The sequence below is a fragment of the Mauremys mutica genome, chromosome 5 (genome assembly GCF_020497125.1).
Source record: "Mauremys mutica isolate MM-2020 ecotype Southern chromosome 5, ASM2049712v1, whole genome shotgun sequence".
In the NCBI taxonomy this organism is placed as follows: Eukaryota; Metazoa; Chordata; order Testudines; family Geoemydidae; genus Mauremys; species Mauremys mutica.
Window position 1 is genome coordinate 131,853,230 of NC_059076.1, and position 22,741 is coordinate 131,875,970.

Here is a 22,741-nt window from a genome sequence, read left to right on the forward strand (position 1 = left end):
AAGGGAAAGACACAATGGGCTTGGCTACACTTACAGTTTGCAGCGCTGGTAGTTTGCAGCGCTGGTCATCCAGCTGTGTAGGAGCAGCGCTGGTGTGTGGCCACACTCACAGCTACCAGCGCTGGTGTGTGGCCACATTTGCAGCATTTCCAGCGCTGTTGGGAGTGATGCATTATGGGCAGCTATCCCAGCATTCAAGTGGCCGCAACGTGCTTTTCAAAAGAGGGGGGTGGAGTGGGGTCTAGTGTGACAGGGAGCGGGGGGAGAGAGAGAGTGGATTTTTGGAGCCAACACTGTGTGTTAGCTTCCTGACTTGAAAAATCAGAACATTTTTCCGACCCCTAAGTCTTAACTCTTAATTGCAAACAGCATGCAGGCAACACGACTCCCCGCTGTTTCCCTGCCTGCCTCTCATTTGATTGTTTACAGCCAGGTACAGATGATCACAGCAAACAGGAGCTTTGTTTGTTTTTTAGATAGCAGCAGCGGCAACGGAGGAGCTCCACAGAGCTCGTTCACAACAGGGAGGAGGATCTCATTTGATTGTTCACAGATTGATCACAGCAAACAGGAGCTGATAAGCAGCTCCGGTAGAAACGGAGCGAAACGGAGCTCCTCCGGAGGTTCACAACAAAACAAAGAGAGGCTGCATAACAAAACAAAGGGAGTAATTTAGTTAAAAGCATTCTGGGATATCTCCTTATTCCCTGGAGGCCAATAAAAGCACTGGTGTGTGTCCACACTTGATGAGCAGCGCTGGATCACCAGCGCTGCAATCGCTACACCCCAACCCGGCCAGGTGTACAGCCAGCACTGCAGCCAGGGAGTTGCAGCGCTGGATGTGCCTTGCAGGTGTGGACGGTTACTAATTGCAGCGCTGGAAAGCCTCTACCAGCGCTGCAACTTGCAAGTGTAGCCAAGCCCAATGAGAATTACTCATTGTGGCTGGGTATATTGTTGAGACACAAGATGTGAAGTGGAATCAGCTCAAATCAAAATATACTATATTGTGGAGTATGCTTACTTACACCTTAGACAGGTTTCAGAGTAGCAGCCGTGTTAGTCTTATCCGCAAGAACAGGAGTACTTGTAGCACCTACACACCTACCAATGTGATATATGTCATCATGTGCCAGCAATGCCCCTCTGCCATATACATTGGCCAAACCAGAGAGTCTCTACACAAAAGAATAAATGGACACAAATCTGACATCAGGAATCATAACATTCAAAAACCAGTAGGAGAACACGTCAACCTCTCTAACCACTCAGTGACAGATTTAAAGGTGGCAATTTTGCAACAGAAAAAGCTACAAAAACAGACTCCAACGAGAAACTGCTGAACTTGAATTAATATGCAAATTAGATAGTATCAATTTAGGCTTAAATAAAGACTGGGAATGGCTAAGCCATTACACACAATCCTTACACCTTCTTGTCACACTGTCTGAAATGGGCTTTTTTTTTCCCCTCCTGCTGACAATAATTCATCTTAATTAATTAGCCTCCTAGAGTTGGTAGGGGAACTCTCACCTTTTCATGTTTTCTGTATGTATATATATCTCCTCACCATATGTTCCATTCTATGCATCCGATGAAGTGGGCTGTACCTCACGAAAGCTTATGCTCAAATAAAATTGTTAGTCTCTAAGGTGCCACAAGTACACCTTAGACACTTTAAAAACTGAAGTCTCCGTGCCTGTGTGCGCTTCTCTCTACAAATGCACTGGATTTCCCCATTTTAGCTGTTCCAATTATTCATCCTACCTTGCCTCCTTAGTTCACTCACTGGCACTTGATAAAGGAGGGGTGTATTTCAGCACTTTCTGATTTTTAAGCTTTCATCCATAGTACTCCCCAACTCACCAACCAATCCCATGAACTAAACATGCACTCATCCTTCACAAAATTGTCCAGCTATAGCTGATGTGAAGTCAGATCAGACAACCTAGTTAGAATCTCAAGGTCCTTTGTACAGTTTGGTTTATTTGCTGCTTGCTGTTGCTTTGCAACCCAACATTCAACACTTTACATTTGTCAGCATTAAGAGTTAATTGACTATATGTCAAGGTATTTACACTGAAATTCCCAATCCTCCTCAGTGTTGCCTACTGTTGTGATTTCAGTCTTCTAATCACTTGCTATTCTTGCATAATTAGCATAAAAGTTAACTCATGCAACAAAAGTGAGAGTTTGCTTGGCCTAAAGCAACAACAGATGATAAAATTCCATGAATTCTTGCAGACACTAAGGTTATGACTATACAGCAATAAAAGACCCACGGCATGGCTGTGGCTGCCCCAGATCAGCTGACTTTTGCTCATGGGGCTAAAAATTGCAGTGTAGACATTTGGGATTGGGCTGGAGCCTGGGCTCTGAGACCCTCCCCCCTTGCAGGATTTCAGAGTCTAGGCTCCAGCCAGAGCCCATGCATCTACACTGTAATTTTTAGCCCCACAACCTGAGCCCCACGAGCCTGAGTCAGCTCTGAGACTTGGTGCCATGTTTGTTTGTTTTTTTTTTTAATTGAAGTGTAGACAAACCTGAAGGGTGTCTCTACACTGCCCCACAGTTCAGACTTTGGGGGTGTAAATAACAAAGCACACACAAGTGTTTCACTGTAATGTCCCCATGTGGATGCTGTGAGTGTGAACTTAAAGGTTCCTAGTTCACATGAATGTAGTCCTGCTAAATCCTGTGTATTTCCTATTAAACAGATTTGGGTACTTTTGATCATTGAGAACTGGAAGGGAAGTCAAATCTTCTGTTACCTATAAGCAGTAGCAGTAAACAGTGCGCCATGGGGTTGGTACAATACGTGTCCTTTCTCTGAATGATGCTTATGAAATGAGAGATTTTTGGAGATCAGTTTTCTCTGTGTTACATATTCAGGCTGCATAAACCCTGCAGGTTGTGCATACATTATCCTTTGAATTCCTGTGACATCTAGCCATTTACTTATCAAATTCTCTGAGGTACAGCCATCCAAAACTCTGCATTTTTTTCCGTCACAGGAGGTGGGATGGAGACATTTGGCTGCATATTCCTGTGAGTGTCAGGTTCAAATTAACACAAAATTCAAAGCAAATCTTGATTTGAAACCTGTGGCTTTTCACTCGGCTTCACATCAGTTCCACATGAAACTGCACATTAGGCATCAGTCAGCCAAGGATGGGCTAGGCTGGGTGAAAAACAGCAGTGCTTTTTAAATGATCTTCAACCAGCAGGTTGCGCACCTGGCTAACTTGTGTCATTTTGGGAACTCACGGCTGTTATCCTTGTCCTGCCTCTTGCTTAACACAGCCATTTGGTTTTTGTCATCAAATGAATGTTTAATCTCTTCAGGGAAAACACTGTGGAAGCGTCTCACCCCTGCTTCAGCCTCTTTATGCTGGGCTGGAGCAGCACAAAGGGACTATAAAAGCCCCAGATACAACCAGGGTAGAATTTCTCTCTGAGGACCTCCCTGCAAGCCCTAGCATAGAAGTCATCTGGGGGTGGGGGGGGAAGGATGATTGGGGGAAATGGACATGTTGGGCTGCAGCAGCAGTACATAGTGCTGTGGATATTCTAGGCAACGTTGGGGGAAGCTTCTGTAGCTTAACTTAGACAGCCTTTAAACGTGCTTTATTCCGGGCATGGCTTCAGCCCTTGATGCAGCCCAGAATCACACACACCTTGAATTGCTAGGTCCATGCTGCACCTCTTAAAGGCACAGCATAGAATTTCACCGGGTGTTGTTTTCTCGGTCAGGTCAGCACTTTGCATAAATGAGGCCCTGATCCTGAGTGGAGCCTTTGGGAACTACTAAAACATGAACGAATGATCATACATTTCAGCTAGGTCTGAACCAAATCAACGGATCAAACCAACCTCACCTGAGAAATTTCTGGTCAAAATGTGAAGTTCACATTTCAGGTTCTTCAGTTCTAATATGAAGCAGCCAACTTTAATGGGAACTTGATTGGCTAATTACTTAGACTGGAAGCTCTTTGGGGCAGGGATCATATTTCTGTTCCACAGTTTCTATTCCACCTATCACAATGGAGTTCTGGTCAGTGATTGAGGTTTCTAGAGGCTGCCATACCACACACAATCATCATGTCGAAATAAAAAAGTCAGATATTGTAAAATATCCAAACTGAAAAAGAAAGCACGAGTTAAGAGCTCTTTGAAAATCTACTGTCCAAACTGGTTTCAAAATGAAGACAATGTGTTTGAATACTTTACATATCCCAATGAAAATTGTTGGTAAAATAAGAATGCCAGGGAGAAAATCCATCAGAAATACACAAAGTACCATAGCTAAAAACATCATGCATCCTATTGCTTAAAAAAAAAAAAAAATCTGATCCTGAATGTCAAAACTAAAAGGCATTAGGAAGTTCTAAAATCATTTTGCTTAAGTGGTTTGCCACTGTAATTTTCTTTAATTCAATCTTAAAGCCACTTTCTTAGCTTGCTAGCTGCAGTGACACATTAATTCCCTAGAGGACTGGCACTTGTTCTAACCCTTTCTAGAATGTTTGAGTTAATCAGTGTATTAAAGATGACACTTTCCTTCTTCTTCCAGAAAGGAATTTTTTTTCCTTGCTGAATTCTTCTCCTTTCTTTTGCTTAGTTCCTAAGAGCTGGATTTGCTCCCCAGATCACCTTATTGCAAATTCATTACTAAAAGCTTTGTCAAATGAAATTGTTCATGCTAGGTAGTTGCAGTACTTCACTCAGTTTGTGCTAAAAATGGTATAATGATAAAAATACAAACAGCTACCACAGGTGTTGCTTTCTTTTCAAAAGTACAATGTGCCATACCTAATAGTCTTAAAAATATTAAAAAGAGATATAAGAACATAAGAATGGCCATACTGGGTCAGACCAAAGGTCCATCCAGCCCAGTAACCTGTCTACTGACACTGACCAATGCCAGGTGCCCCAGAGGGAGTGAACCTAACAGGTAATGATCAAGTGATCTCTCTCCTGCCATCCATCTCCACCCTCTGATAAACAGAGGCTAGGGACACCATTCCTTACCCATCCTGGCTAATAGCCATTAATGGACTTAACCTCCATGAATTTATCCAGTTCTCTTTTAAACACTGTTATAGTCCTAGCTTTCACAACCTCCTCAGGCAAGGAGTTCCACAAGTTGACTGTGCGCTGTGTGAAGAAGAACTTCCTTTTGTTTGTTTTAAACCTGCTGCCCATTAATTTCATTTGGTGGCCCCAAGTTTTTATATAATGGGAACAAGTAAATAACTTTTCCTTATTCACTTTCTCCACACTACTCATGATTTTATATCTCTCTATTATATCCCCCCTTAGTCTCCTCTTTTCCAAGCTGAGAAGTCCTAGCCTCTTTAATCTCTCCTCATATGGGACCCCTTTCAAACACCAAATCATTTTAGTTGCCCTTCTCTGAATCTTTTCTAATGCCAATGCATCTTTTTTGAGATGAGGAGACCACATATGTACGCAGTATTCAAGATGTGGGTGTACCATGGATTTGTATAAGGGCAATAAGATATTCTCCATCTTATTCTCTAGCCCTTTTTGAATGATTCCTAACATCCTATTAGCTTTTTTGGCTGCCGCTGCACACTGCGTGCACATCTTCAGAGAACTATCCACGATGACTACAAGATCTCTTTCCTAATTAGCTGTAGCTAAATTAACCCCCATCATATTGTATGTATAGTTGGGGGTATTTTTTCCAATGTGCATTACTTTACATTTATCCACATTATATTTCATTTGCCATTTTGTTGCCCAATCACTTAGTTTTGTGAGATCTTTTTGAAGTTCTTCACAGTTTGCTTTGGTCTTAACTATCTTGAGCAATTTAGTATCATCTGCAAACTTTGCCACCTTACTGTTTGCCCCTTTCTCCAGATCATTTATGAATAAGTTGAATAGGATTGGTCCTAGGACTGACCCTTGGGGAACACTATGTCCACTGGATCCCCCTTGTCCACATGTCTGTTTGACCCATTCAAAGAACTCTTACAGATTAGTAAGACATGATTTCCCTTTACAGAAACCATGCTGACTTTTACTCAACAATTTATGTTCTTCTATGGATCTGACAGTTTTATTCTTTACTATTGTTTCAACTAATTTGCCCAGTATGGATGTTAGTACCATTATCTAACCTCCTCATTTTTGCATAGTTCCCCTTTCTGAAATTAAATGCCACAGTGTTGGGCTGTTGAGGTGTTCTTTCCACCACAGGAATGTTAAATGTTATTATATTATGGTCACTATTTCCAAGAGGTCCTGTTGTAGTTACCTCTTGGACTAGATCCTGCGCTCTACTGAGGACTAAATCAAGAATTGTCACTCCCCTTGTGGGTTCCTGTACCTGCTGCTCCAAGAAGCTGTCATTTAAAGTATCGAGAAAGTGTCTCTGCATTTTGCCCTGAGGTGACATGAACCCAGTCAATATGGGAATAATTGAAATCCCCCACTATTATTGAGTTCTTTATTTTGATAGCCTCTCTAAACTCCCTTAGCATTTCATCATCACTATCACTGTTCTGGTTAGGTGGTCAATAATAGATTCCAACTATTATATTCTTATTAAAGCTGAGTGCAGGAAGTGGGGGCCCGCAAGGATTTTAAAAATTAATACTTGCCATTCCAGGCTTGTATAAAACTCACAAGGTTACAGCTTTTCTCTGACATTGGCTTGGTAAACGCTGCCACCACCCAAATGTACCCAGGAAGGAGTACTTGGGAATTCCTCCCTTTGGGGTACCCACAAGCCCTCTCACCACCACCCTTCCCGCCCGGGGAAGAGCTGAGAAAGAAAACAAAGGAAATTAGCTGGTAACAACAGCTACTCAAACATCATGCACAAACCTCTTTAGGACACCAAAAGCCCAATCCTGTTCTTAAAAAATGTAAATTTTATTAAAAACAAAAAAGAAAATATATCAGGAACTTAGGCTTTTGCTAGATTTTAAAAGAGCAATTACATAAATCAAGCCCCCAAAATAGCTTTCTTGGGGGTTTAGCTTAAAGGTTACAAGCAAACAAAAGCATCTGGCGTTAGCACAGAGGAGATCCACAAGCCAAAATAAGAAATAAACCTGATAGCGCCTAACTAAACATTCTCTATCCATATTATTTCTTCTAGGTATGGAAAATACTTTTTCATACCTGGTTCAAACTTTACACAGCATTCCTGCTTATAGAATTGCTGCTCCATCTCTGCAACCCAGAGGACAGACAAAAGGCAAAGTTTCTTTCCCAAATTTAAAAGCTCTAGCTTTCCCACTGGCTCTTTTGGTCAGGTGCCCACTCCTTTTCTTTTACCTTGGGCTTGTTAACCCTTTACGGGTAAAACAAGCAGAGCACAGACACTACAGCTTACTGGCTGGCTGGGTGTTCATACGGGAGCTCCTCCCCTTTCAGTTATCACAAGTGGGTAGTTAGCACCTCTGCAATCATAGGACAGAGGAGGGGTAGCAGGTTATATAGACTGTTGTAATAAGCCATAGATACAGTGATTTTATTACATCCATGATTTTTAGTGTCTAACAAAGTTAAGAATTTAATCACCTAGGCTCAACTTTTGCAGCTGTTATGCCAGTTTCCTTTGAGGATGAGGATGACTTTATGAAGAGTGTTTGCCTACAGGTGATATGGTGTTTTTGTGAGTGGTATTATAGATATTATTTTTGATAGTAACTTTAATATAACAAATCTTTTTGATATAGTCACTCTGAGGGATAATCTCAGAATTGTAATGGCTGTTTCTTCTTTCCAAGCCAGTTTCCAAGTTAATTGTTTATCTTATAAACCATATGGAAGATTGACAGCTATAATTAGGAGGTCAGACTAGAGGATCACAATAGCCCCTTCTGGCCTTACAAGCTCTGAATCAGTGGGCCAGACCCTCGGCTGGTGTAAATAGTCATGGCTCGAACTGAAATAGGTGCAGCTGTGCTGATTTATAACGTCTGAGGATCTGAGTTGATGTTTATAACCTTGAATATTATGAGAACCGATTGAAATTGACAGATAAGGACAGCTGCTGGCAGAAATGAAATGGGGGAGCCCTTATTTAATAACCTAAAATTAATATTTAACTGAATCCCACATTGTGAGTTGAGTAGTGTTAAATCTCTGGTGAAATTGTATGACTGCTTTTGTGTGTTCAACGTGAGATCAAACACCTGCACCATCCCTCAAGAGATTTAAGACCACAGGGATTTTCTAAGCCAAGATGACTTGTGAAATGCATATTTTTCCCAACATAATTCTCCCTTCAGGTTTTCTTCCCTTCAGTTGTATGTTATATTTGCCTCTTTCTTGAATGCTCTTTCTTCAATTGCCAGTGCTGTCATGCCCTTGTGATTCCAAGCTAATTGTACAAAAAGCATCACTGTCTAGCTGGTAAGCCCGGGACACATGAATGCACACAGAACAAGGACAGAGGCACAGAAATCCAAGCCAGCCTAAGACACAACAGTAGCAAAGACTCAGAGAGCTGCATGTCATGGCTGCTATGGATAAGGATTCAAAAAGGTTTCCTTTATATTGAACTCCATAATTATTTTTCACATTTTCCATCACAGTATAAAACTACCACCACCAGATGGAGCAGAGCTGTAGATCATTTTGGTCTAAACATCAGGGATGTACGAAATAATGAGGGAGAGCTTGGAGATGCTGAATCTATCAATGGTTTTGAAAAAGAGCATCTGATGCTAATCTATATTTGCAGATATCTGTGCTATACATAAGGGAGATGTTTTTTTCCATGGATATTACCACCACACATCAATGCAAGGACAATTTATGGGCTTCAAAAATAAAAATAACACCCTAAAATAGCATCCTCTGGGGATAGAGCCAAAGCTAAGTCATAAGAACATAAGAATGGCCATACTGGGTCAGATCAAAGGTCCATCCAGCCCAGAATCCTGTCTACCTACAGTGGCCAATGCCAGGTGCCCCAGAGGGAGTGAACCACCATCATAAGTAGTTTTGCCTTATTTACCTATGTTCAGGCACTAGCTCTCAGCAGAGAAGAGGAGTTCATCACTAAGCTAGGACAAGGGACAAGTTGGTTCTGGTGGGAGCCCCTCACTCGAGATGATTGGCAGGAGGGAAGTTTCCCCCTGCTATGGACAAAAGAAAAGGGGGTTGGCATTAGTGTATCTAGGTCAGGCCACAATCCTCTTTGGGGCATAAAATAAGTTATTCTACAGAGTCCACAATTCTTCAGAGAAAAAAGGATACAGAAGAAAAGAGTAGCACTGTGATCTCAGCACGTATACTGGCATTTTTGAGTCTCACACTCTGTGGGCCTTTGTGTATTTGGCACATCTTAGAACACATTGCAACAGATCTCAAAATGGAAGCACCTGAGACTGTGGCTCCCAGACAAAGGATCCTCAGGTAGCTAATAAGTGTTAGGCAGCATTGCCAATCTCAGCCTTCCCAAAATCATGAGTCAGGCCCTCAAAGAACTCAAACTGAGTTCTTTGTATTTGCTTTCTGGCTTCTGAGCCTTTAGCGGGCACTTGAAACATTTTCCAGCTTCTCTCTGCCACCATGAAGGTTAGAAACTTTTTCCATTATTATTTTAAATGAAAGCATGAAGCCACAGGACTCCAGGAGCTATGGTTATAAGAAAACAAGTAAATCACGCAAGTCAGCAACACCAGGTTTGGGTGGGACATGGGAAGAGTCTTGATGATGGACACAGTCTGGTCTTCTCCACAGCAGATACCAGTTGTCTGGTTTATTGGAAATTGGGAGGGTAGGGAAAAGGATATCTTTCTTCCTGTCTTACATTAAGGAAAAGGGGAGTTCATGCTACTTTTGTCCTGGAAGTGATGGGACAGGTGTGAATGGGGCAGAGAGAGGAATAAAGTGGGGATAGAAACAGGACTAGTGTGAATTGGTTTAACTCCATTGAACTATGCCAATTTTCACTAGCTGGGGATTTTGCTCAGAGGCTGAGGAGGGATAGCAGAAGAGAGAGACACTAGGGGCAAGGCTCAGTACCCGTTTGACTTGGTGCTTATTGATGCACAAGTGTGCAATCTGGTTCCCTAGATTTCATTCCCATTCAGTTTATGGGCCAATTCCCTTACACTGCAATCTAGGTCCTGCTTTGAGCTTTGGACTAGATGATCTCCTGAGGTCCCTTCCAACCCTGATGTTCTATGATTCTATGACTTCATTCATCTGCTTAAAACACATGGCGATGACACACTGATATTGTTAAGATTAATGAGTGACAGTTTAGTATCATATTTGGAAACAAAATGTCTGGAATAATCGCAACAGGAAACCCATAACAGTATTTTAAAAATAGCATGCAACTTCCTTAAGTGATTTTTTGCTTTTGGTAGAGCACTCGCAACATTATTTTCCCATGTCCCGCAAATGATTTCTAGATATTCTGTGACTCCAGCAAAATCTGAGAGAAGCATAAAGCAAGTCCATAAAACATATGCAGATTATTATTTACTCAGCTAGCATCCAAAGAAATATTAGGCCTCAAGTTCAGAAAAGCACTTAGGCACATGCTTGACATTAAGCATAGGCTTACATGCCTTTCTGAATAATATTTATTATTTGTATTATCAATAGCACCTAGGAGCCCTAGTCTTGGGCCAGGACTCTGCTGTGCTAGATGCTGCGGATACACAGAACAAAAAGATGGTCCCGCAATCATCCTTTCCTGAGCTGCGGTAAATACAATAGCTATGAGATGAGGAGGAATCCAAATGACCCACTTATTTCTGAAGCCACCCAGAAAATACTCACTACATGAAGCTGACCTAACTTATAGACACTTTTGAGATACCTCCACACACATTCATATTGGCAGGGTTAAAAAAAAAAATGTACTAAAAAATAGCCACAGATCTGACCCTCTCCACCTTTATTCTGCTTAGGAGTACCTTATTTTGAAAGTCATCACATCTATTTCAATGGGACTATTCACGGAGTGAGGGAGACAGAATCTAACCCCCTGGTTGAATTAGGTTTAGGAGAGGCATGACTGACATCTTTTGTCTGATTGTTAAGACCTTTCCAAAAAGCCTGCTCTGAAAAGCTGGGAGATATTGTCTTAGCCATTTTGAATTGTCCATTCATCCCTAAGCTCCCCAGTGTGTGTGGTCACTGCTCACCTGCAGCATAATTTGATTTAGGAATATATTCAGTCAGAAAGTCTGGCCTTCTCAGAGCATGAGATTTAACAAGTAGTGTGCTGAAAAACTGCGATAAGGTTTTTTTTCCCTTTATTCCTATTTCCTTAGACCTCACTGCAGCATTTATACCACATTCCATGACTATCACTCAACAGCTTGAGTCTTGGGATGGAATTACTTCCATTGCACACAAATGGGTCCCACATTTATCTCCCAAAGCATAAACAGTGTTCACATAAATAGTTTCACAGCATTTATGCAGAATCAAACTCCTGAAGCCCCACAGTGCTCAGTTTGGGGATGTTTTGTTCATTCTGACTTGTCTATTACTGCTGAATAATGTATTTTGCCAGTGTGGTGTTAACTTTCATATATGAGCTGATGGTTATGCAGTTTAATAAAATATTTTGATAAATCCTGAATTTATTAAAACTGTTCCATTATTGCTGGAATCAGCCAAAACAGCCACAACTCACTTCAGCTGAATGGATGGAAAGCCCAGGCTGTCATGATAACTACTCAAACCTAATTGACTTCAGATCTTAGTCATGACACTGGTGTCAATCTGAAGTAACTTAATCGGAGCAAGTAGAATTACCCTGAGTAAAACTGATGTGAGCTCACAACCAAGCTCAAGTGTCTAACATTAGTGGGCCCAATTCGCCACTAATTTGCCCCTGTGTCATCATTTACACCTGTGACTTCTTGCTGTGGTTCAACAGTACAAGAGACAGCATAGGCTGACAAAGCAGAGGACAGAGAACAAATAATTAATCCCGGATCTATCACCATCTTTCTCAGTAGCCTTTGTCAAGTCTCAGAGGCCCACATTTTCAAACATGGGTACCTACCTTAAAGAGAACTTGTGATTATTAAGCAAGTAATATTTTATTAACTCCTTATATGGAGGAGAATACACACGACTGCTTTCAGACCACAGGAAAAGCTGTTAATTGCTAAACTTTTCTAAACATTGGCATTGGCAAACAGAGCCCAGGAAAACCAGCTAGATTCCACTTATTCATTCAGGGGGAATGAAACCTAAACTTTCCACCACACGCATGTTACCCAACTCTCTGTTATTAGGGGTATTACTTTGTTTTATGGTGGCACTTACAATTTTTTAATCAATATCCAAATATAAAAACCATAGGCCCTCCCTCAAATAGTTGATGATCTAAGATGAGAAGCAACAAATAGAGTGCAGAAAGAGAATAAGACAGACACTAATCATGTTTGTATCCTGCAAATATCAGCTAGTTACAATTTAGTTAGGGGTTGTTTTTGGGTTTTTTTGGGCATGCATCCTGGTAGAAGCAGATTTTGAGAAGGAATTTGGAAAAAAAAACCCAACAACTAGATCAGGGAAAGGGAGTGTATTTCCCCATGTAGGAGGAGCACAAAATAAACCACAGCATGAACAAAGACAAGTCAGGATTGGTGAATCAGAGAAAATAGAAGTAGGTTACAACAAGAGACTGGGATAAGAAAAACAGAAGCTCTTTCAGAAATTAAACTTACCAGGAAACAGGCTCTAGGCAATTTGTACCTTCCACAGACTAAGATATAGCCTAGGTGGGCTTACTCACTAATACAGTGGGGGAAGGGAGCCCTCCCTATTAGTATCCCCTAGTAAAGCATTCTGGGAGTGGGAGGAGTCTGGGACCCTATAAAACACAGGCTTTTCCATCTCACTGGGTATAAAGAGAGGAGGTATTAGAGGAAAGTGAGTGACTGCAGGAGTGTTCTGGAAAGTAGCAATAGGTCATGGTATGTCAGCACAGTGAGAGGAGACAGTACCTAGGAAAGGCTGTAGTGAATTTAGGACTTTGGGGACATTTGTCTATGTAAAGGGGTTGTCTAGGTAAAGGAGCTGTGGGCTCTTCAGGATGGAGAAGACTTGAGGTAACTTGGGACTGATGGAAAGCTTATGAGAAAAGAGAACTGAGAGCAATAGCAACTGAATTAAATACATGTGTATTGTCTTTAAGATCTGTTTTTCTTTTTCTCACCCCATCTGTGACTCGTGGGTCTTCCTAGTTCATAAGTTAGTACTTCTTGTTAGAGACCAATGAGAATAAGTAGTTAAGGGCCAGTTAATCTTTAGGTATGTCAAAAAGAATAAAGAACTTTCCCTCAAGTCTTCTAGGCAACCCTTCATAGAGTAATCAGAGTGAACAGATGTCCTTTAGGGTTGGAAGGTGTGAGAAATCCATCCGAAAACTGCTAAAACTTGGCTCTGCATTGTGGCATCTAGCAGCCTGAGCTGTATGGGCTAGAAGCAGTAAATATAATACAGCTGCTTTGAGGGAGAAATAGCCATAAAATGTTACCCTAGGCACTAAAGCTGTCCTGAGGACAATTGACAGGAGGGCGGCAATTCTGTTGTGCAGCAATCTTGGAGGTTTTCATATCTGTTGGGGGTGAAAACAAAACTTCTCCTGTGTGTATGTGTGTGGTTTTGTTTTGTTTTTTTAATGGAATTGTCAAAATGTCCAGTTCATGACTGAAACCTGATCTGTTTAGGTTGGGAAGAGGAATGGGGTATGTATAGCTTGTTGCTTAGAGGAATGGCCTGGGATGTAGGAGACCTGAATTTGAGGTGTCTGCTCAACTCAAGGATTTTCATCCCAGATTGCTCTAAACCAGGTGAAGTAGTAACTTGAACATAGGTCTTGCACATTGTAGGTAGGCCCCTAACCACTTGGCTATGCAGGGAAGAGAACAGCTAGCATGCTTTCTTTCCCCCTCCATTTCTGACAAAAAAACTTAATCGAAACCAATATCTCCAATAAACATTTTGTCTTTGATGAAAGTGTGTGTGTGTGTATATATATATATGTGTGTATATATGTATATATAAGTGTGTAGTTCTTACTGTATCTATGCCTGAGATGATGAAATACCACAATTGCTGTTATATCTCCCCAATGTTCAATTATTACACTTTTCAGTTTGCTGTTTACTGGAAGTGGTTTAGCACAGCTCCTATGAGAGTTATTTAAAGTGCAGTGACTACTTCAGATTTGAAAGTATGCCACAGCAGAACATATCACTAATCAATTTATTCCTTCATTGAATTGGCTGATACTTTCCCAGGCAATAACAAAGGATTGCTTGAATATTTCTGAAATTATTTATTCACAAATGTACATCAGGGTGAGGTCCACAGGGTAAATTACAAAGCCCTCTGATAAATAACACAGTTGTTTCTACAGCTGATCAAAGAATGGAATCAAATTTCATGTGGCACTTAGAAATTTCATTCCTAAATAAAATGTTCAAATTTTGCACAAAGTGAAAATTTCTGACTTCTGAATTAAAAACTGTTCAAAGGAAAAGTGTTTAGCATGTTTTCTTCAGAACAAATTAAACTTCAACTCAATTTGGTATGTTAATATTTCAACCATGAAGAGGTAGTGTCAGTCTGGTTATTTGGAGCTTGGTTTTTAATTAGTTGTGTTTGTGGGTTGGGGAAGAGAAGGTTATCCTTAAGAGACCCACACTCCCCACAAAATCATACTTTCAATAAATGGATCTTTACTAAAGTGGTCCTGTCCTTCAGGTGGAAATATATGAAGAAGGGTCCTAGGAATGCTTTTTGATAAAATCTTGTAAAAAATGTTTACTCTTATGGAGACAGTTAAAACAAAATTAGTCTTCTTTATCTATTTACATTTTATATCACCCCCTCACTGTGGAAGCTGGGCAACTTCAATCTACACCTGGGCATGATGAGCCAAATTAATTTCTAACTTAACACCATGGAAACCAACAGCATTATCCCCCCTAAAGATGCAAGCCTGGTCCAGCAGATGGGGCACTAGAATAGGAGTCAGAAAACATGGGCTCTATTCCTAGTTCTGCCAGTGACTTCCTATCATACCTTATGTAAATCATGTAATTGTTTTGTTCTCCTGTTCTCTCTCTCCACCCTCCTTCTGTCTGTCTAGTCTATTTGGACTGTAAAATCTTCTGGGCAAGTTATTTGTCATTAGGTCTCCAGCCTCGGTACAGATTTGCTAAACATCAATATGTCCCTGTGGGTATGACCATTACATTAGTTTCTCTTCATGTTGTGTGCCCCATCCTCTCAGTCAGCTACAGTGTGTGTGGAATTTTCTCCCTGTGACCGGGAACTGCAGATTTTGACCATTCATGTAGCAAAGTTGTCATGTGAAAGTCAATCCCATCTCTGAATAATATTTTTCCATCAGGGCATCTGAAAATAACGGTGGCTGATATCTCTCCTGGCTGCAGCACAAGTTTGGCAGGTGGCTGGGAATCTGTCCATGGATAAGGTGCTTTTAGATGTCACTTTTATTCTCTTCACTGCAGGTTATAAAGGATGTGTTCCAGTTATATGTAAATAAAGGTCCCACAGCAATTCTCATGTATCTGCCACATGTCAATTTCTTCCACTCTTCCAAATCTGCCATTCTGATGTTTGTCTTTTTCACATATGAAAAGAGAGAAGTTTGCAAAAAGGAAGCACAGATTTGGTTTATAAGGGGGACAGCAAAACCTGATTCTACCTCTCACTCCCATGCTTCTATCTTCCTAAACTGTCACTTCAACATCTTTGAGAGTTTAGTTACAATAGTGTTGTCCACATAACAAGGTACAATCTGGTTCCATTATGTAACATAGACAGGAACTTGATGGTCTTTCCTCCCTGTCCTCAGATTCCCCAAGAGCACATTTCACTATTGCCCAGCCGTCAAGTGCACCAAGGCAAAGAAAGCACAAGATACTTGTTTTAGTGACTTGACAAGGTACAGTGAATTGAACACTAAAGATTTAGTAGGTTTCAGATTCACTGCCTATTTAATGCGTAGTCCTCACTCCAGTAGTGGAGCTGCATTTGAACTATGTAATGGGGACAGCTGCGTTGTGACTGGTCCCTTCTGACATGGCTGAAGCTGTAGTGTTCATGGGCTGTTACACAAGATCAAGCTATCACTTGGTTAAATTCATTAATGACCTTATTAAGATAATTGAGAATAAATTAAAGGAAAACAGGTCACACTGGGAACAAGCAAACTGGTATTTTCTACTGGAGGAGGTCATAGATTCCAAGGCTAGAAGGGACCATTGTGATAATCTAGTCTAACCACCTGTGAACCACAGGACATACAATTTCCCCAAAATAATTCTTAGAGCAGATCTAGGTGAAAACATCCAATTTTGATTTAAAAAATGGCCAGTGATGGAGAATCCAGCATGACCCTTGGTAAATTGTTCCCATGGTTAATTACTCGCCATTATAAATATATGCTTTATTTCCTGTCTGAATTTGTCTAGCTTCAACTTCCAGCCACTGGATTGTGTTGTACCTTTCTCTGCTAGACTGAAGGACCCAGTATTATGGCTGCATTCTGAAAGGGACTGAGAGTCTCATGATTATGCAGCAGCTGTAATTAAGAAAGGTAAAGTGGGAGCAAGACTATTATAGACTGTGCTACCAGCTCTACCTATAGCTGTTTGCCTGACGCTTCCCATTATAAAACCCTGTTTTCGGTTGTTTGTAGTTTCACAGCGACCTTAATTCTGGCACTTCCTAACTTCTGAGTGATTGACTTTGCAACTTTTAATGTTCAGCTTTACACAATTTCTTTTTAATGTCGTTACCTATATGTTGCCAACAGGGGGCAAGTTGCTCTATTTCTACAAACACCTACATTGATTGTTGCGTCTGTGAGCCACAGTAACACAAATAGGGCCAAATCATGGCTTTGCTTTCTCACCATGACAACTCTTTACCTGCCTGTGTGCAGCCCACAGTGTGAGTTCCTGCAGCCAGGAGAGAGCAGACTAAGGAGGACTGTGTCATTCCCCCTCCTGCCCTGGAATGTGCATGCAGGTGGGAAGGGACAAGAAACTCGGGGAATCTTGGTACTGCCCCACTTCAAATGAGCTGGACAAACTAACTGTGCTATTACTCTGGGGTTGCCTGTGATAGGGATGGACGTGATGTAGGAGACTCCCCAAGCCTCCCTGCCACTTGAACAAGTAGAGCAACACATCTGTACATGTGGTCTGATGGTTGGGACTCCCAGCAAAAGCATGATTTACCCAATAATAAACAATCAGCCTAAGAAAACCCCCTGAAATCATCCCCACTATCTTTTACTTCATTAAATCTAAAACATAACTTAGAACATCCAATTCCACTCAGAGAAAAAAAATAAAATATGTAGATTGATAAATTGCAAGGTAGGTGTCAGCAGGATGTGATTTGATGAGCTATAAACCCCTGAAATATCAAAGTTTATCCTCAACACAGCAACTGACCTTTAATTATATCATCATAAACGTTATACAGTAAGGATGTGTGTGTGTGTGAGGGGAGGAATCAAAGTGTGTACACATCAAATATAGCATCAGGAAGGATGGGGCAATAGCTTATATAAAGTAAGAACTACTTAAAACTTCAGCTCCCAGAAAAAAAAATTATTTTAAATTATAGGGTGTTTGGTCCTTTTTCACCAAGCAGTTTCAGATGGGTAAAGAATAGCAGGTATGAGCTTGATGGGCCTGCTCCTTCTTCAGGGACGTCAACAGGAATTGGAACAGACTTAATTTCCCTGTCTCATAGAGGTGGTGTGTCTGTGAAGTGCTTAGACATCCTCAGATGAAGAGCATGATAGAAGTGCAATGTCCTGTCAGTGTCTTTTAATAACTGGATTTGTCTTTACTCATGTCTTTACTCATGTCTTTACTCATTTGTCATTTACACACAAGGGTCAGACACCCTTTCTTATGCTGAGTAGTACTTTACTCAGCAAGGAGATCCCTCATGGTACAGTGGGGGAAAAGACTGATCTTGTAGTTAAGGGCCATGTGACAGAGTGCTGGGATCTGACAGGTGGGTCAGCACTCTGATCACTGTAGCCTCAATTAGTCCCCATCCCACCCCACCCTAAGGCTGATTGAATAATTAATCAGAAAGAGAGGCAAGGAACTAATTCATCCTCAGCTGAACAACCTGATCAAAGCCAGGAAGGAAGCCTCCCCAAGGAGGACAGGGCTAGCTGAGTTTGGAACAAAGGTGCTCTCTAGAGAGACAGAAATTGCCTTTTCTCTAAAGGATCTAGCAAAGGGCTGAAAGAAGTAGATGTTCAAACTGTGATGTAGAATCATAGAATATCAGGGTTAGAAGGGACCTCAGGAGGTCATCTAGTCCAACCCCCTGCTCAAAGCAGGACCAGTCCCCAGCCAGATTTTTATCCCAGTTCCCTAAATGGCCCCCTCAAGGATTGAGCTCACAGCCATGGGTTTAGCAGGCCAATGCTCAAACCAGTGAACTATTCCTCCCCTAAATGTGTGATCAGCATGACCCAGATGGGACTTGAACCCACAATCCCCAGCTCCGGAGGCTGATGCCTTATCCATTAGGCCACTGGGTCACCCATTTGTGTTGGTGGATGGGTTTATAAAATGTAGCTTGCACACAAGATGAAAGTGGGTCTCAGCAGCTTCAGAGGAAGGGGACAGGGTGTATTACTATTTGTATTACTGTAGTTCACAGATGCAATAATCCCCCTCTAAAGAGATGCAGGAAAGCTAGGTTTTGTTCCTGGCTCTGCTACAAGCTACCTGCATGACTTTGGGCAATCGCATATGCCTTGAAATCAATGGAAGATAGGAACATCAATACTGTTGAGGATCTGGGCCTTATCTCTGTGCTTCAGTGTCCCCATCTGTAATGTGCGGATGACAGTATTTCATTATCAATTTAAATTGTAAGCTTGTTGGGGTGGGGACTGTCTCTTGCCACATTTATCTTCAGTACCCAGCCCAATGGAGTACTAACTACTATAATATAAATACTTTGATAAAATCAGACCCTTTGTAAGGAGGGTACCGAAGGAGTAAGGTGCTACTGAATATATGGATGGCTCAATCCATGGCACAGATGTCAAACTAGCAATATGTTTCAATGTATCTCTATGAGCACCTAGCTTATAATTGGATGCAATCAGATACTGAAATAAAAATGGCAGTTACACTCAACTATATCAATAACTGTATTTCAGGGATAATTCTGGTGCTGTCAATTAGGTGTTCACACTCTGGCAACCATAAGAGGTGCCAGTGAAACTTGCACGCCAGCATCAAATCTCAGTCTCTGATAAACAGTGAAATATGTAGGGTTGGCAGAAGTCAATTTTTATTATTTTATAATGTTGACAGGTAATATCAATGCTCATTTAAAAAAAATCTATCTTTTATCAATGTAAGTTTTCAGAGTTGCGGAAAACTATGGGGGGGAGGTGTCAGACAATAATTATTTAATGACAGTGGATGTTGAGATTTAAAAAGTTAATGCATTATAACAGCGGTTCTCAAACTGTGGGTGAGGACCCCAAAGTGAGTCGAAACCTCATTTTAATGGGGTTGCCAGGGCTGGCTTAGACTTGCTGAGGCCCGGGGACCAAGCCAGAGGGCTTCTGCCCTGGGTGGCAGGGCTCAGGTTACAGGCTCCCTGCTTGGGGTGGAAGCCCTTGGGCTTTGGGTTTGCCCCCACCCCACCCCAGCCTGGGGAGGGGAGGTTTTGTCTTTGCTCTCTCTCTCACCCTTGCCCCCCACCTGCAAGGTGGCAGGGCTCAGGCGGCCTCTGGCTTCAGTCCTGCCTCCTGGGGTCATGTATCATTTTTTGTTGTCAGAAGGGGGTTACGGTGCAATGACGTCTGAGAACCCCGGCTTTATGATGATTAAAACGCAAATTGTCACCAACATGTGTAAAAAAAAAAAATAGAGAGTATGTATCCTTAAATCAAACTCTAATAAGATCTCAAGCATCATTTTTCTTCCTTTGGTTATCTTTACATTTTGATGATTATTGAGGGAAATATTTTTGTTGGTTTGTGTGTGTGTGTGTATGTTGATATCAACATTTACCAATTAAAAAACAAACTAACAAACAGAAAAAACCTCTGAAGCTTAGAAATAGGATCACTTAGCCATTTCATTTGTAAAGGGCAGACAAACTGGTACAGTTGCCTTAATATCTGGACCAGCTTTGTATTATAAAACGACCAGGAGCAAATATTTCCAGTCAAGATATGGAAGCAAAATATCTGAATGCTTTGCCATCAGAAGTCAGTCAAATAAGCTGCTGACTTCAATTTCAACCCCCACTTCCCCATATCACTCCTTTAGGTTGTGAAGTTTTTAAGATAGAAGTAAGTGAAGTTTCCAGTCCATTGTTGCAACCCTTCCTTCTCTCACTTCTACACTGGAAATACTTTGGAGACCATCTGCTATAGCTAAATAGGACTAGATGGTTCTTAATGCACTATGTGGAGGAATAAGCATGCCCTGAGCACACCTGCTTTAAACCAAAACTAAGCCTAACCACTGCTTCCCCATCAGCCAGAGATTCCCTTGTATTTCTCCCAGTAGGTAGGTCATTTTTCCGTTGGTCCCCATCCCTCCCCTTTGAGAGGAATTCTGGGTGGCCATCAGAAGGATGATCTAGTCGTGAGGATGCTAGATGGGAAGTTGGGATAGAGGAATTCAATTCCCTGGTCTCTGGTAGACTTCCTCTGTGTCCTCAAGTATGTCTCTCTAGGCCTAGGTTCTCCATCTGTAAAATCAGAACAAAAGCTCTTCATTGCCTCACATGAGTGGTTTGAGTATAAATATGTTAAATATTATGAGGTGCTGAGAAACTACATCAGTGGGGGCCTTGTGAATGCCTAAAATAGACAACTCCCCTGCCCTGATTGGTTCAGTAACAGGCATGGATGGTTGGATCCTTCCACAAAGGAGTAACACAGTAAAAAGCTGTGAGGTCCAGGGAAACCTACATCAGGAGTCTCAAAGGGTGGAGATTTAGGCATTGCAATGCTGAGCATCACAGCACCTATCTTTTAGGTGTTTAGAAAATCCCAGGAGCAACACTGCAATCCACAAACCTGAGTTAGGTGCCTAGGCTACATGTACAACGAATGGGGTGTATCAGACATGGCCATTTCCTGTAAGAGCCTTGAAAGACCTTAGTTTATTCTGTTTGTTTGTCATTGTGGTCTGGGATTGTTTGTAGCCTCTCTAGGGGAATGGTGTGACAGATATTGCAATCCCAGGCAGTAATTTTGGGGGCCATTGTTTCAAGTGGATGGTTTGTGTGTGATTGTGTCCCATGCCATGGGGGGAGGGCTACCACACCTCGTCAAAGACCTAAAAATAGTGAGTGGTGATTAAGGCAATCATTCAGGTTGTAACCACCTCCTGGGGAAATTCACATATGCTAGTTCAAACTGCGTTCAGGAGACAAAGAAAGGACTTTTGGATAAATCGCCTGCATTTAAACTGACTCAGGGTCTTCTTTCTGATCCAGTAAATGGATAAGAACTTCTGTCCGAAAGATGGGGGAGGGGGCGGGCAGGGGCAATCCTTGTAAAAAGGTTGGAGGAACTTGACCTACTGAGGTCCCATAAGACTGATGGTTAACTTCTGGAAATCTTTTTAGCATGAGTGTAGGTTCTTGTATTTGCTCTATAATGCTTTCACTTTACAAATTAATGTGCTTGTCTATAAAGAGCTGTGTGGTGACATATAACTGCGAGCAATACACTGGTCATACACTGTCTCTGGAGAGACAGCAAAGCATGGACACTGGTAAAGGCAGGAATATCACACTGTCGGCAGGTAATTGTGCAGCCTGTAGAACCCCTGTCAGGAGGGAGAGAGACGCAGGACTCTACCCAAGAGAGGTGATGGCTGAGGAGCCGGGGTCCTCGAGTGGGTGTTCGTGATGGACCACGAGGCAGGAATATGAATGCAGTGGCTCTGAACTGTGACAATAAGCACCTAAGAATATGGTCCACAAAAGCCAGCACGCTAGGTGGGGAAATGCCTACGTTAGCCAATGGGAGACACTGATGATAGGTGTATGCTAAGTCCATCTTGGAGTTAGACACCTAGCTCTGCTTGGTGATGGGCAAATGGGAACCTGCTCCCTGGAGTCAGGCATCTTAGCTGTCTAAAGGCGTTTCCTGAGGGAATGAGTGAGGTGCCTGCCTTGCTCCATGCAAAATGGCTGATGGGACTATGCTGCCAACATTGTAACTTTTTGGGCTTGGCTACACTTACAAATTTGCAGCGCTGCAGCAGGGTGTGAAAACACACCCTCTCCAGCGCTGCAAATTGCGGCGCTGCAAAGCGCCAGTGTGGTCAAAGCCCCAGCGCTGGGAGCGCGGCTCCCAGCGCTGTCCGTTATTCCCCACAGGGAGGTGGAGTACGGACAGCGCTGGGAGAGCTTTCTCCCAGCGCTGGCGCTTTGACTACACTTAGCGCTTCAGCGCTTTGAAATGTAAGTGTAGCCAAAGCCTTAGACCAGTGGCTTGAGCACTCATATGAAATGCTGCCAGAGGAAGGAGACAGGATTTGAACAGGGCTCTGCTACTGCTCCAGACAGTGCTCTAATCACTGAGCTTTGAGATTGTCAGATATGGGGGCTCCCTCAGCTCCCTGTTGAACCTGTTCCACTGTGGATATAATGAAAGTGTTTGGAGCAGGTGGGAGCTGGTCTGAGGGTCTCCCCACTTCCAGGTGGGTGC

The 22,741-nt window shown here is 42.0% G+C and overlaps 1 non-coding gene across 1 annotated transcript; it reads right to left on the reverse strand.

Moving 5' to 3' along the window:
• Positions 1-18,510: 18,510 nt before the first annotated feature.
• TRNAR-CCG lies at positions 18,511-18,583 on the reverse strand. Its single transcript has one exon. It is a non-coding gene; the product is annotated as a tRNA-Arg (tRNA).
• Positions 18,584-22,741: the final 4,158 nt, after the last annotated feature.